Raw genomic sequence first — 18,375 nt, forward strand, 5'->3', positions numbered from 1 at the left:
GTTCTGCGGTGAAGTCCTTACCTTATTGAAATCTTTGGCAAAACTACCATTGACTTCAACGGGCTCAGAATTTCACCCAACAGCACTTTAAATGGAGTATTAGTTACTTTCTCAGGAACAGAACCATTCATGTTAGTTTTTACCAACCAAAATTATATTTATAACTGTTATTATGGGGGTGGGGGGGTGGGAGGGAGGAATAAAGGAAAATTTTAAAGCATTTTCTACAGTGCATTTTAATACTTCCACTGTATATTATTTTCCTTCATAAATAATTATTTTAAGGTAATTTTTGCATACTCCTTGAGATAAAACATGCATAAACATGTCTGATTGTTGATATGAGGCTATGTAGCATAGTAGCATGATAATATAATGGCTATATACGATTAAAATGTATAAAGCAAGCAGAAAGCTCTTCTGAAGATATTAAACATGTATTTCTGCTAATTAATTAAATCAATGCTGTGATGACAGGAGAGCATAAGTAAGAATAAGGACACTGTAAATGTGTCACCCTTAACAAGGGTGAGTAAATCCTCAAAGAACACTTTGTTATAAAAAGGACTTTATTTCTTTGTTCTGTTCAATAGAGACAGACAAAAAATAATTTTTAGGAGTCATTTATATTTTACCACATGCACAACTTTTCCAGTTGTTCTTCTTAATAGCTACTTCTGAGTCACCAAGGTACAGATTGGTTTTAAAAGAGAGGTAGTCAGGTTTAATTTTCCTCACTCACTGAAGGTATACTAGCTTTTATCATAAGTAGAAATGCTGTCAATGCTATACTAGATGTCTGAGATCTAACAAGCTATGATATTTTGGAATAACTTTGAATTTTCTCTTTATACCCAACAAACTAGAGAACACAGAACACATGGTCAGGTCATATTCCAGAATGCATTTCTGTATTGATTTTGCTGCCTTAGAGGTAGAATCCTGATATAAAGGACAACTAATTGCATTTTAATACTTATATAGTAAAGATGCTACAAGCCAGCTGTTGCTTTTTGGAATGGAAAAAACCCCCAGTTAATTGATTTGATGGATATCTCCATGTTTGTATGGCAGTGACATATCTATTGGAGTATTTTCTCTGATTTCTGTGGACCTGTGTTTGGAAATCTTTGTATAATACAAAAGGGATTGGCATATGCATACTACAGATACAAATAACAGTATTCAATCAATTGACAGATTATCTGGGAGACCAAGTGGGTTTTCACCCCTTCATACGTGACTGTTCAGAAAATACGTCTCCCAATCTTAGCCCAAGCACCAGCCAATAACAATGAAATAATATGAAATGCAGAATTCCCTTTGACAGAGCTGAAGCACGTGAAAGATTTCCTCTCAGAACAACCCTTTCCATCTCTAGTCTGAAGGCACAAATAGACAATATTAAAATATAGACTTCTCAGTCTGTGAACGCTTAAAAAAAAAAAAAAATCCCCACATTTGTTCTTTTCCTCTCCCAAATTTCAACTGCCTAAGGAACCTGGCAGCTTTTTTTACTAGCCAAGTTAAATAATTAGGGCTAATGTGGGGTCCCTTCATTGTTCACAGCTCTTATGTGAGAATTTATGGACTTTTAGGAAGAGACTAATTAGCCCTAATTGAGCCTTTAACATTTTTTTTTATTGCAACGGAAACTCTTTTTCCTGGCTTTGTACTTCACTTTGTATAATTTTATTTCTCTCAGCGTGTTGCATTCATACATGTAGATAGTGAAGTTCCACTTTGCTACATCCAGTTATCATTCCTTCCTTTCCAGTAGCTTGACTGAATTTATCTCAGCCTTTAGTACACTAATGCAGTATCCTCCATCATCTTACCCTTCATGACTATTGTTTTACTTTATCTTTCCTCAGTAAATATATCTAACTCCAATAAACCCACTGACTCCTCCATTTTTCCAAGATTTCTGTTTAAAGCCTGTTAAGGCAAGAGCCATTACTGCATTCTTGAGTAGAGTTAATTCTTCATAACTAATTTCTGCTGATTTCACTATTTTTCCTGAGTCCATTTTTTTGGCAAACAGATTTTAAAATTGTAAAAAAAATACCTATTTGTGAACTGGTAAATAGTTCAGCTGCACAGAATCCAAATTATTTACAATCAGTCTGTTAAGTGTATTCATGATTTATGGCGTTTAGTAACAGGAGTCATATCATAGTATTTTCTAAATTCATACAACTAAAACAAAATTCTTTAAAAAAAAAAGTGCAGGTATAGTTAAAACACATTTGTTCTTTGTTGTTTAATTAGCTCTCCCCATTCATAATCCATGCAATTTTATGACAACTTCTATTGAATCTACCTGGGATAATCTATCCTTATACTAGGAGGTACTCATTCACAGTAAGTACTGAAGCACTTTAACCAATCTCACTTACTGTTTAACAGCAATAACCTATGTAATGGATTATGGGTTTTATTGTAAGATTTCTGTTTTAAGTGTGTATATTAGATATGTTGTTACAAGGTTGCATGACTTGGGTTACCCATAAAGCTAAAGAAATAGCGGGAGGAGACAAAGACAGACCAGTAGCATCAACTGAAACTTGAATAGTTTTGCTGATATATCAACAAAGGTGGAATGGCGAACACCCAGGAGGTTGCAAAAAGCCGAACGCTATGAGCATCAGAGCAGACATAGGAGGGGAGTGTAAACAAGCAAGGTATCAGCTCCTAGACTGAGTCTGAAGAAGGAAACTAGCTGGACAGCTTTGTTGCTCAGGGGCTAGAACAGGGGCGAGCAATTATTTTGGGTGAAAGGGCACTTACTGAGTTTTGGCAAGCTGTCGAGGGCCGCATGAGCAGCCTCGCCCCTTGACAGGTACCCCACCCCCTGGTCAGCATCTTGGGACTGGAAGTCCTGCCCCCTAACCCCCACCTTTGCCACCAGAAGTCCCTCCACCTGCCCTGGAAATATTCCTTTCAGCAAGGGGATTTGCCATCTCAGAACCAAAAAAGTACCAAATTGTATTCTAAAAAATTGAACATCTACAACATTCATTAATTTGATTTAGAAAACTATTGTTGTTCTGATTTACATGCATTTGTGTAGTGTACACAGAGGTGATTGCACAATAGCTTAAAATGAAGTCTTACTCTCATATACTGTGGTGGTGTAGGGGATATGGGGGGGCTGTGGGTGTGTCAATATGTGGGATGCTGGGAGGGTGTGGGTGTATATGTGGAGGTTTTGTGGAGTGTGGATAGGTGTATGGGGTGTGGGTGTGTCTGTGTGTGTGAATATGTCGGGTGTGAGTGGGCATGGGGTTTGTAGGGTGCTATGTGTGGGGGGAGGGTGGCTGGGATGTGAGAGGGGGTGTAGGTGTGGGGTCTGCATGTATGGCTGTGTGAGGGAGTGTGGGTATATGTGTATGGTGGGGTGTGCCTGTGGGACTCATCCAATGAGCACGCGTGCGTGCACACACACACACACACACACACACACACACACACACACACACACACACATTCCTGTGCCCCCACATTGCGCACAAGCAGTGTCCCTCCCTCATTGCTCTCTGTCTCTCTCTCCTCCTCCCTCATTGCGTGGACACACACACATCCTCCTGCTCATGGCCTTGGGGTACCAGTGCAGCCCCATGCTCCCACGATACAGCAATATAGCTGGGGACCATGAGGTGCTGGAGCAGTGGGCCAGCATGCAGGGAAGCAGTGGAAATGGCGCAGGCAGAGGCTGCCGGTTGTGGGGCTGGGAGTAGGAGGGGAGTGGGGTGGGGTGGGGCGGGGCTGGGCAGCCTTGGTGCTGGGTCCTACCGGCTTCCCCCTAGGTCCTACTGCTCCTGGCTCCTGTCATCTTTGACAAGCAGCCAGGAGCAGCTAAAGGCCAGAGTCTCAGAGTGGGAAGGAACCAGGGATATCCCCCCTTACTCTAGAAGGCTCCTGGGATGGCTCCAGAGGTTACTTTCAGAGGCCAGAGTGGTCCTGAACAAGCACTTCCCTGAGGTAACAGCCTCAACTTCCTTACATGTAGGGAGAAAACCAGCACTACTATCCAATAGATTCATACTGATCAGAAGTTCATATTTAAAAAGACACTCAAAGACAAGTGAAACTTGCTGAAATTTTAATTGCCTTTCATTTGGTTATGAGCTAGAAATAGACCCATTTCACTGATAAATCTTGCACAATGATAAAATGTTGCACAAACTTTTTGTTGAAAATGCACCACTTCTCAAATGAAGTTGATTCCATCACTAAGGAATCAAAACCAGGCACACATGAAAGATGGTTTTAAAATTATAATTTTAATGTGGTTTTCCAGGAAAGATCATCTTTACACCTACTATCATCTGTCCTAATACAGCAAATATTTTCATACACATTTTTCTGGAAAATTATCACCACTTTTGCACAGCTTTATTCAGAACATCTGTGTTTTACCAAAGTTAGCATTTTGCTCTTATTTCTCATTCCCTTCATATACCAGACCAAAGTATCTGAATATCTTAGTTTAAATCTTTTTCAAAATTCACAACTCCACTTTAACAAGCAAAAGTTTGGGTTTGGTTTCAAAACTTTCAAAGTTTTCCAAAAATAAATATAATTATCCCTGCAAGGATCAGATAGAAAGTACACCTCTGGTACTTGCAACATTTATTTTAAGATCCTTTTTTGTCAACCTATTCATCACAATGTGTAGCATCATTTGACTTCACATGTAAAGGACTATGGCACTGAATACCCTTTACAGTCTTGGATCCTAAGATTCCATCTGTCTAACGAAGGATTTCATCCTTTGCAGGGGTAGGCATATTGATAAGTATATGTAGGATTTTGAGGATATGCTATTATGAATACTCTTCTCTTCATGCAAAAGCTAAAAGAATATTTAAAAAGGTAACCCCTAGGAGCTCTTAATGCTTGCCTTCTGGCATTGAATTGATACATAAATTGTGCTAGGTTCATAATAGGCAGGCTATTGAGTCCTCTCACTTTCCTCTTCACTTCATGGGAAACTGCCATTTCATACGCATTGATTTGGTGACAAGCTGACTCTACAGTTTGCTAACCTTGATTTTAGAAAACAATCTTTAAATGAGTTCATATAATGTATTTAAGCCCTAAAAAGAGATCATGGCATGTCGTGTTTATCTATTAATTCAGTGTGGGGGGTGGGGGAATCCTTTCAGCAAGCATGCTACAAAGTAAGCCCCATGCTTTTCCTGAGTTCACTCCTATTCCCTTCACCTCCCCAATCTATTGCTCAGCTTTCTGTCCCTACGTTCGCTGCTTCCTCCCCGATCTGCTGAGTACCACACACAGAGGCTGCCCATGCCACTTGTGAGACACATGCAGCAGGTGGACCAACCCTGTGGCCATTTTTACTGTGTCCATCAGAGTAACACATAGGCAGTAGACATAAATTTGTCATGCATAGTTATTTGCCTCTCCACTGTAATATCTACTTTTCCAACAGGGTCATTTAGGTGGTTGGCCATACAGGATTAGCACCTTGAAGCAGATTTAAAATTCAGGGGGTGGGAAGGAAATCAGTTAAAAAGCTCATATTGCCAGCATGGTGCATTACCTTCAGGCTGTCTTGTTTATGGGGCAGGAAACTGTAGGATGAACCAATTGGCTTTTTTATGTTTATGCTGTAGGTAAAAATACTGCAGTAGTTCAGCCTGCAGACGATTAAAAAGATAGATAACTGTGGCTAGAAGATACTCAAATAATACTGTAAAGATGGCAGGAACTCAGAAAAGGCACAGCTTTCCATAAGTGGCCAAAAGGTCACAACATTGCTGCATCAAATTTAAAAAGCGGATGTCTAAAGGCAAAAACCTTTAGTTGCATCTGAATAGAAGGTGCTGCTCTGGTCTGCCTTCTATCTGAAAAGATAGTAGTGACCTCTCTAAATCACTCCCCATCCGCAATACTTTCTGTTCTCATTAAAAAACACAATTTCCTGATTTTCCAAGGTCTTGTTGAGATAAAGAGCTAGTAATCCAAAAATGCAAAAGGCCTATCCAACAGAAACACCCAAACCCTACAAGGTAGTCCACTGTGAATCCTTAAAATGTAATGCCAAAATTTAGGGAACTGCCACCAACCCAGCACAAAGTATATGACAGTGGGTGTGTTTACATGTGCAATTAAATGAATGAACTGAATGAATAAACTCCAGCGCAATTTGAGCTAGAGTAAACTAATCCTGACATCACTATCTACACATTCATTTCAGTAATTTACTCTGCCATCAGATAGTACCTATGCCTGACCGGACTATCTGACAGCTCTGTAAATTAGTCTACACAGGCCCAATTTCTGTGCGCGTGCAGATGGTGACACAGTAAATTAGTCTCCTGTGCAATCAAGCACACGTGTAGACACACCCAGTGAGTTTATCTTTAAATCAAGAAAAGGCTTATTCTCTTATCTACTAATTCAGAGCTGGGAGACCTTCATAGACTCCTGCATATGTGAACCCCAAATTAATTTAATTTCTGTCACTATAACATCCTAAAAAAAGATACCTTTTAATTCATCTCGTGTAACCTTTCAAAGAACACAGCCAAGATTAAATTCAGAGTATTATGTCATGGCTAATTACAGCTATCTAGGCACTTACACACCCCCTCCCTCCAACAAACTATTTAGAACTGATATCAGAGTGAAATGGAAGCCAGAGGGTTAAGATAAAATTGTATGATACAGGTGGAGACTATTATTCATAATAATGCCCTGTAATACTAAAGTGTCTCTTTCCCTTCATGGAATAGGGGAAACTTCCCAGCTCATGGTTAATGTTAGCATAGTCATTGCTGATCTTTCTTGGCTTCATTTATTATGAAAGGTTTCCTGGCTTGTCTCCAGACAATTGCAACTTAGTTGTATGGAACAGATGTTTCAGCTCAGTCCAGTAATGCTTCACCTGAAAGATAAATACAATACTAGTGCCCATGCTCAAGCAGTTGCCTATAAAATGAATAATGATGGCATAACAGAAGCACATCACCACCAATGCTTAGCAACTTAAATCACTCAATTGTGTTATTTTTCCTAGGGACCTAATAAATTCATCTTCCTGTAAGAGCGTCATAGTTTTTATTATCCCCACTCAGAACTTTTTAGCTTCACTGAGATAAGACTTCTAGTCCTTTTCAGAAGGGAGAGTCATCAGCTCCTTTAAAAACAGGGGAATTTCTCACAGCACTGCAGCTGAAGAATCTTGATTGCATCCTGTAGACTGTAGAGTAGTACTGCTAGATTGGAGATTAGAGTACCCGAAACCATAGGGAAACTTCCTGCAGAGCAGTTGTGTATCATTCTATAGAAAAACTGCGCTGTGGGAAGAGTTTTTCTTGAGTAGTGGCCTGGCCGCAAGAGACAGCAAGAGAAGTGTCTTGGGATTGCTTGGAGTTTGAGACAGCTGACTGGCAGCTTCTGGCTGGCAGTAGTCATTGGCATCAAGAATATAGGCTGATGAAGGAGGTAACAAATAATCACAAATTTTAAACTATCTAGGACAAAACAACTCAAGTGAAAGAGGCTTGGCAACTTAACAAGGATCCAACACAGAGGCCTTTCAAATGGGACAGTTTCCAAAGTACTTGAAGTAACTGCTAATTCAACTTTGAATTATAAAGCTGGGAAAAGGTGGATCTCTGTCTAGATATTTTACACAGTTGTGATAAGTGTTAACATTAGCTCTGCAGTGCTAATGGTAGCAGCTATATAGCAGGGTAGAAGATACCAGCTTGTTATACACTAAGAAATAATATAATTGCTATATTGAGTAGATTCTGTGGGAATGGTGATTATGTTAATTTAAGTTTAGTTATACTAATACCTATTGTGTTAGTCTGAGTGCATATGGTCTACTGACTCCTATAATCTCATACATATATGTACTACACCTGAAAAGTTTAATTAAATAAAACAGAGTTAAGGAAATTGCAACATTTAGTTTAAGCACTTCTGATTTAAAGTAAAACTGGAGAGTATCTTAAAACAAAGCATATACATTGTATAAACACACAGCCTGGAAATATGATGCTAATTGACTTAAATTAGGCATTTACATCCTTAAAGATCTGCTGCAGCTAGTATGTACTTTTATACAGGGCATTTGCTGCTTGTGCATTATAAAGAAAGATTAGTTTTTTGAAAAATTGTCATTTCATGATCATTCAATACATAAGTAGAGGCAATAACATAATCAAAGGAGAAGGGGAGCAGGGCAATAGCCCCATGTGCTCACTTGGGAAGAGGGAGAGAAGACTCAAAAACAGTAGATGCTATGGATGCCAGCCACCTGGCTACTTTATCTACTACTGCCCCATACGCTGCCACTGTTCAAAAGCACAAAACTGTTCAGTTATGCCTCGGAGGAGCAGGATATACTAATGTTACTAAAGGGTCAGTTGACCTTTCCTTATACTCTCCAATAATTAGCTGAAGCTGAAACAAAATAAGAATTCCCTCAATTAACTATTCAAACTTTTACAGTAGTCTGCTCCAGTGAAACTCTGCAGGAAACATTCTCTCTTCCCCACCCCCTCACCAGCAACTAGCAATGTCTTTTGTCCTGTAATTGAATTGAATCAACTCCGACTCATTCTTCCTAGACAGCCCCATCATTTGAGTGCTCTGAAGATGTATTACACTAATATATTGTCAGAACGACAGTGCTATGATGATACATTAGTGTAATACATCTTCAGAGTTTTAGCACTGTCCAGAAACAATAGGGCTGGTATTGGATTCAGTTCAATCATGGCGCACATGAAAACAGGACTTTGCTAATAGGGGGAGGGGAATCACCTCATGAAAGTGGGAAAGATCCTACTTCCCAAAACACTAGTTTTTTTAACCAAAATATCTACATACATATTTTGAAACAGCCTTCAACATGATCACATCCTATTTTTTCACAGGACTTCTGCTTCAACTCAGTGCAATCATGCATCCTTCATTACTAATAAGAAGTCTAGACAGATTTGTAACTAGGGTTGCCAACCCTCCCGGATTGGCCAGGAGTCTATCAGAATCAACATCGAACTCCTGGTAACCACTGAAAGCAATCTGGGAGATTTTAATAAGATATTTTAAGAAAATGAAATTAATGACATTACATCATGTTGGGGGGAAAAAAATCTCCTGGAATAGCTTCAGTCAGAGTTGGCAACTCTACTGGTGACTTGAAGGCTTACTCATCCCATCGCCACCCATAATCTTGTTTCACTTGTTTCTCTGTTCCAAGATCCCACAAGAAAGAGAAGAAAACAGATCTGAAGTCATTATACATTTGTAAAAGGAGCAAGTACAAAAGTAAGGGTAAAGAGGACCTGCAGTTCTTCTCCATCCTGGCTCACTTAATACAAGTCAAATCAAGGAACCAAGCCCTCTCAAGTGTATACAATCTCAGATGCCTGGAAGGGAGAGGGGGTTGGGGCTTTCCAGAATCACCATTTTGCTGCCACAGGAGCTGGAGAGAAAAAGGTTTTCCTACTACACGGAATTTCTTAATGTCAATATTTTCCTGTTTCACCTCTCCATGAAACCAAGACCTTTTCAAAGTACTCCTCCTCCAAGAGAGAGACAGAGAGCAAATACCTCTGAGGATGCTCAGTTAAGACATAAAAGTGAGACATGAGACCAAATCCTTGCTCTGCCCAGTTGAAAACAGGAAACTGAAGCTGATTTCCCCACATCCTGAGTGAAGGCCATTACTACTTAGCTACTTTCTATTCTAGGGTCTCTCTCACTTAACCTCACTTGTTAAGGCTGATGAACTTTGCTTAAAAAATTACATATGAATATGGCCAAAGACAGAATAACTGCCTTAGTGGTTTGGACACTCGCACAATATATGAGAAGATGTCGGAAACTTCTTTTCAGTCCTTTCTGGTCACTGACTCAGACAAAGCAGGGTTTTGGGTTACTTACAACACAGATAAGTACCCAAACCACTAATCTGTTTACTCTTATGGAAGTGGTCCCTCCCTCTTTCGCCAGAAATTCAATCCTGGAATGGAGAGACCTTCCTGATGAAAGTTATTTGAAAAGGGTAGGCTCCTGTGAAAAGTTTCACATATCCAAGAAAAAAAAAATGCCAGAAGATCTCTGACCAGGTTTAGTTACAAATCCTCTTGGTAATATCTGCAGTGTTTGCTTTCCCAAGATGGTAATAACAAGTATGCTGTGCATACAAGTGTTAAAAGCTAGCATTATGCTTCAGACAGGTCTTAATTCTTTAAAATTCTGGTTTCATTCCTAAACTATTGATGTTGCACTTTGCTCTTAAATGTCAGAACAAAATAAGTAATACCTGCAATTTATTCAGATGACATTTCAACAATACAAGATTTTCAGATTACAAACTACAGTTCTGTGTTCCTTACAGTGTTACAGTGAATGTGTAGATTTTGTGGATTTACATAATAGGTTTATATAATGAATATTTATATAATGAATACATTTGCATAATGACTCCAAGTTAAACATGCACCATAAAGATTACAGACCAATAATTTATGTACCAAGTTAAGAATCACCTTTAAGTATATTTTATTTTCAATTCTATTAAAGTTTCATTTTATCTTTCATTCAAAATATTGTATTTGACCTCATCCAAGTAGAGGCTGCAGTGATGCATACCATGATAACTTTTCAGAATTAGGCTACGTTGAATCATTTGTATTCAGAGATTTCAGTTTCTTATCTTTTAGTAGCAGCTTTGACAAACAATTCCAGAATATTCTAAATAGAATTCTTTAATATAATTTAGCCCTGCATTCTGGTTCAGATGCCTGTATGTATGCCTCATTAATGCCACTGGGAACAATTTGAGAAAACTGATGGAAAATATAAAGTACGGATGAACCTTGGGGACTAAATAAAGACAATTTGCAGAAATCAGGATGCAAACCAGGTACAGTAAAGTAACATTTGCAAGTGCTTTGTACTTTTTAAAAATAAATCCAGGTCTCTCACCATAACAGAAGTTTAATTATTGTAATACTTTGTAATAGTCTATATTCCAAACAGGTCCCTTACTATGGTTACCTCAAAAGAAAGTTTTTCAATTATTTATATTACAGACTGGCAAAGAGAACATAACATGTTGGGTTTACAGGTCTGATTGTTTCCATACACTCAGGGAATTATCTGGGCCGGGCTTTCCTCCTCTGCTCCTAACATGAATATACTGCATTTACCCAAACTTAAGACAATTTTGAATTTAAGATGATCCCCCCAACAGCTAAATTCTATACATGGAAAATGCTATTTGTTCTAATTTTCCATGCACAGAATCTAATTATTGGAGGATGATCTTACATTTGTCCCCTCAACCATTGCAGTGGAGCAGGCAGCAGTACAGGGCCAGACAGTAGGGGAATCAAGTGGCCAACTTACCCCCACTGCCACCTGTCTTCCCACCAGTGCCAGAACACCCCATCCCCATCCCCCCAACCCCTGAGGCTCCCAATCCCTGCCCCCCCAGCATCCCCACAATTAAAAAAACCTCAAACAACCTCCCCCCCAACCCGGCACTTACCGGCAGTTCTAGCTGCCCGTCTGGATCACTGGGGCTCCACCCACACAGTGGGGTGGGGTGACAGCCCCAGCAGCTCCAGCCTGGGCCCTGCTGCCCCCTGCTGCCTGGGGGGCCTCTATTTTAACTGTGGAGGAACATAGATTTTGGGGTATTTTACAGAGTCACTTTGGGATTTTTTTTTTCTTTTTTAAAATCAGGGATTTTTCAGTTTTCCATTAAGGAACACCAGAATTCCTGTTAGAATTCCTGCTCAGAGCTGGCATCTTGGGCCCAGCTGAAGGTGGCTGACTTCCTGGCCAATTGGAGCCAGGAGGATATGCTTTGACCATTCAAAACAGGTCACCAGACTGGGAAGATCTTCTGGGTGATAGCTGCCCAGATGACTGGGCAGCGGCACACATGGCAGTAGTGCTGCACAAAGGCCAACGCTGCAGCCACAGCCCACTGGCAGCTGGCCCACAGCTGTCTCTCCTGGCTATGCAGTCCCCTTCCGGGTCTGGCAGGTGCACAGCAAGTCACAGCAGCAGCCCCCGCTGTCAGACTGCTGCAGTGGGTAAAGGGTGCAGGGAACTCTTGGGGCTGCTTCAGCAGTCCAGCTGGCACAAGGGGTAATGTCACCAGGTACCAATTTGCTGGGCCCCAGAAGCTCTTGAGAGTGAGTAGCCCTGAGCTACTTGCCAGGGCAGCTTTTGGACAGCACAGGTGCTGGCCCCAGGCTAGGGCTCCCCCTGGCTGCAGATCTGGGAGGAGTCAGGCAGGGTTATTTTGCCCCAAGTGGCACAATTTGCTCCACAACAAAGTGCATGTTTGAGCACGTGCACCAAAGCAAAAAGCCCCGGCTCAAATTTGCACCGCTTCTATCTGAGCTGCTTCAAACCCACATGCTTGCATGGGTGGACGTGCCCCTTGAGTTTTAATGGAATGCACCATAATTTGTCCCAGGACAAATTGTCCAAATCTCCTGGAAACAGGAGCAAACGTTTCTGAAGGAGTTCCCCACTGGGCAAGTCTACACGAGACACTACTATGTGGTGGTTATTGTGCATTTATTTAGTAGTTGTATAATGAAGTACTAAATAAATGTGAAGTAACCCAAGTTACTGCACAGTAGCATGGGCAAATGACTTTTTAGCAATGTTAGCGTGCAGCAGCCTACTAACATTGCGTAGTATCATATTAGCACTGATAGTGCTGCGACGTGCTACTGCACAGTATTTTTTGGCTACTGTGCAATTAGCATCTTGTGTAAACGTGCCCACTGAGTCTCAAAACTGATTATCTTGACAGACTCAGAATGTGAGGCAATAAATGAGAACCTGGAAGCTTTACCTGAAAGTTTAGTTAAACCACCCCAATGCCATTTTTAAGCACAGAGATACTGATACACGAGACGCTAGAGCCTGCTGGAGTGTGGTAATTACTCTAGCACACTCCATTAATCAAACCTGCTCCAACATGCTGTAATTACAGTGCGATGCAGCAGCCTTGCTGTGTGTGCATAGGTGCCCAGGGAGACTTCTAGAAAGGCACTGTGTGCCCAAAGGTCGTTAATCCTCTCCCCCAATTATACATTTGGTCCAATAAAAGATATCACAACCCCCTGCCCTAAGCAAATAAACAAATACCTGGCCTTTTTCCTATACCAAAGTAGAAAGTTATGCCTGGCAATTCATTACTTTTACTAGGTGGCTCATTATGGAATCTATTTTTCTTCCAAAGAGGTTTGATTTATTCAATTTTTCTATTGAGGAGTAAACCTGGCCTAGCCTTATTACATTGAGTGTTCCCCTGAATTTCCTGTAGTGGATTTGTTTAAAAACAAAACAAAACTCATTAGTGACTACTCGTTTAAAAATCACCAGAACTGAGAGGGGAATGTCAGCTTGTTTTAGTAGATTCAACCAATACATCACTGATGCACATGACTGGATACCAGAGGGCAGAAAGTTGAAGGATATTTAGAAGCTTATGCAACCTCTCTTGAATGTTTCCTAAAGGAATTGCCAGTATCTTTACTATTCTTCTTCAGTCTCAAAAGACTCCCTGTAAAGATTCAAGCTTTCTGGCATATGGATTTATACTTCTAGATAAACCTGTATAGCTACGATTGATAAAGTTTGTTAGGAGGAGTTGCCTATGGAACATTGATAATACAGTAGGGCCTCGATTTACATGGTGGTTACATTCTTGAAAAAATACCATGCAAATACAAAAGGTGTAAAAAGATACCAAGGGTCTATGGGAAATAAGAGTTTAGGTTACAGATGTGGCTGATAATTTGGCCAATAAATATCTGTGTATGCGTGCAGCTGCAGCGCAGCATGTAGACAGAGAGGAGCAGAGCCCAGCAGCATGGAGAGCTGCATGCAGCTGGTAAGTCTGGTGAGGTGGAAAGGGAGGTGGGAGGGATGGGGTGTGTGTGGGGGGCGCAGATCAACGCCACCTGCGATGAGGGAGAAGTGGGACAGAGCAGATGCTGTGCCGCCAGGGTGGGGTTGGGGAGAGACGGAACTGTGGCTCATCCTAGGGCACAGGGCTTGCAGGCTGCAGCTGTGGGCTGGAGCTGTGCCAGGCTTTTCTCAGCGTGGGCCGGGCTCGGGGTGGGAGGCAGTGGAGCTGGGAGGGGGCTATGAGGGGGGCCTGCAGCCACCCCAAGTTTTACCGTAACCCCCTTCCAGCACTGCTGCCACATGCCCCGACTCCAGCCTGGCTTAGCCCCTGCTGTAAAGAGCCTCACACAGCCCCAGCTCCAGCCCACAGCTGTAGCCCACCCTGCACAGGTCCAGGGGGCATATGTCCCCCTGTGTTCTCCCAGGGTGTATGCAGTGGCAGGAGCTGCCTCCCAACCCTGCAACCCCCAGATGAGTCGTGGCTCTGTCCTGCCCCCGCCCTGGCTGGGCAATGCCTGTCCCAACCCTTGCCCCACTCCCTCCCTCATTGCAGGGGTGTTGATCTGCCCCACTATGTCCCTTCCCTCCCCCCTCCTCTTCTGCCACAACACACTTACAAGCTACACTGAGAGCAGTGTGGTGGATGGGGGACAGGAAGCGGCCAGCTGATTCTAGATGCATCTGTGCATCTTGGCGACTGCACTGCACCATGTAAAAGTGAATCCATACCATGTACAAAAATAAAGGGTCACAATTAATTGACTGTGCATAACTGAAACCATGCAAACCCACCCGTGTAAATCAAGACCTGACTGTATTGTATTCCTCAAGTATTCTTCAACCAAACCAGCTATATTTTCACTGTCCTACTCAAAGTAGCACTAAATACACTGGCTCAACATGGGGAGGAAGGTCTGCTTTGCTCCTCTTCTTATGAAACAGGTTAGAGATAGCCACCTTCCACAGTCTCACAATGAGATCACAATCTGGAAGTGGCTCAACTGAAAGTCTCTGGTTACTGTGTATGTATCAGTGATGCTAAAGAGGCCCTGAATTAGCACAGATGAGGATTTGGTTAGCACAATTTACACTGTCAGACCATATTCAAGAAAGGAGATAGATGAGATAGCAACAATTATTGTGGTATTCCACTCCTGTCCATAGCAGGGAAGATATTAATCTACATGCTCCCCAATAAATTCACTTTGCTCAATGAGGAGATTCTACCCAAGTCCCAATGTGGTTTCAGACTATTCAGAAGTACAATAGATGTGATTCATTGCTTGACAGCTGCAGAAGAACCGCCAAAGCAATGCTGAGATCATTACATGACCATGACTTTCATTGACCTGAATAATGTCTGATTGGGTAATGGACACTCTGAAGCAAGACTTCAGCTTCAGGGTTTTTAAAAGCTGAGCTTGAGGGAAAGCTTTCTGACGCCTGGTAGGAGAAGAGGATCTGTGCCTCTCTCAGCCCTTGAAGCAATACTCCTTACAGCCCCTTTCTGAAGTTCTTAGTGAGGCAACCGGTTGGTGGGATATACCATATCTGAGGGCTCAATGTCTCAGTTCGCTAGGAACTCAAATTGTGGGGCAGATACAGTACATGATTTATTAAAGGGTCTGCTGGGGTCTGAGGTTTCTCAGATTCCTGAAGAAATGGTTTTTCAGTTTTCACAGTGTTCACCGTCTTCCCGTGGCCTTTTAGCAAAAGGCTTGCAAACCGAATAGTGCTCTGGAGCATAGCCCTCTCCTGGGCTGAACAGGTTTTGAGCACAATCTTCATTCAGACTATTTTAGTAGTTCTTCCCTGCACTTATTCTAGTTTGAATGCATTTTTCTTGAACATGGGCAACCGTATGTGGAATAACAGTCCAGAGTATTCCATACAAGGTCTGACATGTGCATTAATACCTTGCCTGTTACATCCTAACATTTCACTTATGTTTTTCATGGATACATCATACTGATGACTCAAAAACACCCTGAATCAAGCTTTCTCCTCTATTTTTTCCAACAGACAAGCTCCCAAGGTTGCAACATAATTGCTTGTTATTAGTCCCCAAGTGCATGACTCTGCGCTCTGTACTATTACACTTCATCCATTTCTATTACTTCAGTCCTTAAAGTCATCCAATTCCTTACATATGGTTTTCTAATAGATCTCCATATTAATAAAGACTTCCAACTTCGAGTCATCGGCACATTTGACGGGCACTATTTTTGTGCCCAAGTCATTAATAAGAATATTATAGAAGATTGGTCCCAATACTTGTTCTTGGAGACATCTGAAGGAACCTGCCCCCGGAACAAAGATTTCTTTTTTCAAGAAAAAAACTCTTGATCTACTACTTTACCACACTGTCATGTTTGTCTAGGTTAATTATTAATTCCCATCATATACACACACCCCCCTCAAGGCACTGTATTGAATATTTTACTAAAATTGAGTTAGATTTCTTAGGGAAAAAGCATTTACCTTATCAAAAAGATATCAGGTTACTCTGACACAATCTAACTTTGGTAAATCCAGGTTTCATGTTCTCTATTTTGCCATCTATGTCTGTACAGGATTATCTTTTCCTTAAAACATGTTTAAGGTTTTATATAATATACAGGTGAGATTAATAGGTCTATCTCTGAGTGGTTCCCTTTTTCTCCCTTTAATATTCTTCAGTGATATGGCCTCACTTCTGGGTTGATTTATTAAAAATCACTGCTACCACACCTGTGATTTCACAAGCTGTTTTTTTTCAGAATTCTGGGATAGACATTGTTCAGCCAGCCCCAGCTAAGGGCATTAACCTTGCTTAATTTATGAAGAATCCTTTTTTTCCTGAGAATCTTCACCTTCTAATTCCTTGTAAGCAAGCAAGGTAACCAAATAGCAAATGATCATAAAAAGTGAACCAAACACAAAATTAATATCTGATAAGTTTAAATGCAGCAGAAAGAAAGGAATCCTGCCATCCTAAAAGATAAACAGCTGAGACAACGGGACTGCATAAGCTTAACTGAGAGAGGTGTCCAGAGCACTATGTCTAAAATTAAAGATACACTACTAAAAAACATTTACAAGACACTAAAAGAGAACAGTAGGATTCTGCTAATGCAACTCATTTGTTCATGGAAACCCTAACAACTACCTCCAATACGTCATCTCACATCTTAAACTACTATTCTACAGTCTCCCCAAGGTTTCCAATACAATTTTGTTTGACATTTAGTTTAAAACCATCTTTATTCTCCAACTGATTTTTTCTAAGCCCTTGATTGTCACTTTAAAATAGATTTTACTGTTGTTTTAAAGGTTAGTAATTGCTTTTTTCAAATCTTGCTTTGTAAAGCAAACTGTTGCTCAGCCCCACTTTAGGGTGTTATGTTCCACCCCTACGATAATTTATTGCCATTATTCCGGACATTACATGAACTCATTAATTCATCCAGTCGAACTGAACAGCATCCAAAGCATATGACTAAGTAACCAGAAAACAATACTAAGTAATATGATTTGCAATGTAAACTTCCACTTTAATTTTTAGTTTGCAAATAAGTGAAGGGAAATAAAATTTTTAATTACAGAACAAGTATGTAATCAGTTTTAAACTCAGTAATGTGATATATTCAGTGTCATTCCACAAAACCATGCTCCCATGAAAATAATCTGATTTCAGAAAAGTGAAGAGAAGGGAGTGAGTAGAAAAAGAACTTTACATTTAGATTCAATTAAAATATTAGAATCTACATTAAAAATGTTCCAGATCCAGCATCAAGGCTCTCATCTGCACTGGAGAGACATCTTTCTAGTAATAAGAGATGCTTATCAAAGACAAATCTCTAAGACACAGGCCTGAGGTTCCTTTAGCTGTTTGCAAGTATGCATTTGGAGAGTGGAATTCCTTTATATAGCTTCAGGCATTGATTGTTGATGCAGCTCCCCAATGAACACAGCTTGAAATGAGGTACTCTTGCCATCAGTGGCAATATATAGAGGCCTTCAAAGACACATTTTTTTCTACCATCTGGAAAACAACTTAACTCTGTTTCCAAGTACAAAGACTTTCTTTAAAATAGGAGAAGGAATTCTGTATCAGCGTGGAATCAAAATCACAATGAGTGTACAAGAAAAGATTAAAGTAAATGGAAATCATATTTTAGATGTCATTTCTATTTGCATTTTTCATGTATTATTTAATGTGCCTGCTAAAGCCATTTTGACAAACTATGCTGCATGATAAAATAATTGTTAGATGAAGTAGTAGTGAAAGTAAATGAAATAAACTGCATGGTATTTTCATATTTTTATCTTTCCCTATTTTGTTATAGAAAAGCCTTTTATTCTCTTTATAGGAAATGTTTCATAGATGTCTGCAGTCTGTTGGAATAAGCATAAGCTTGGGGCTCAGAAACTCTTTTTGAAATGTGTGTGTCCTGAAGC

General features: G+C 40.6%; 1 protein-coding gene across 1 annotated transcript in view; it reads right to left on the reverse strand.

Annotated features, from left to right (window-relative positions):
• Window positions 1–18,375, reverse strand: part of NEGR1 (neuronal growth regulator 1) — a 654,907-nt gene that overhangs the window by 218,729 nt on the left and 417,803 nt on the right. The window lies entirely within an intron of this gene.

This window comes from Alligator mississippiensis, chromosome 5 (assembly GCF_030867095.1).
Source record: "Alligator mississippiensis isolate rAllMis1 chromosome 5, rAllMis1, whole genome shotgun sequence".
NCBI classification, from domain to species: domain Eukaryota; kingdom Metazoa; phylum Chordata; order Crocodylia; family Alligatoridae; genus Alligator; species Alligator mississippiensis.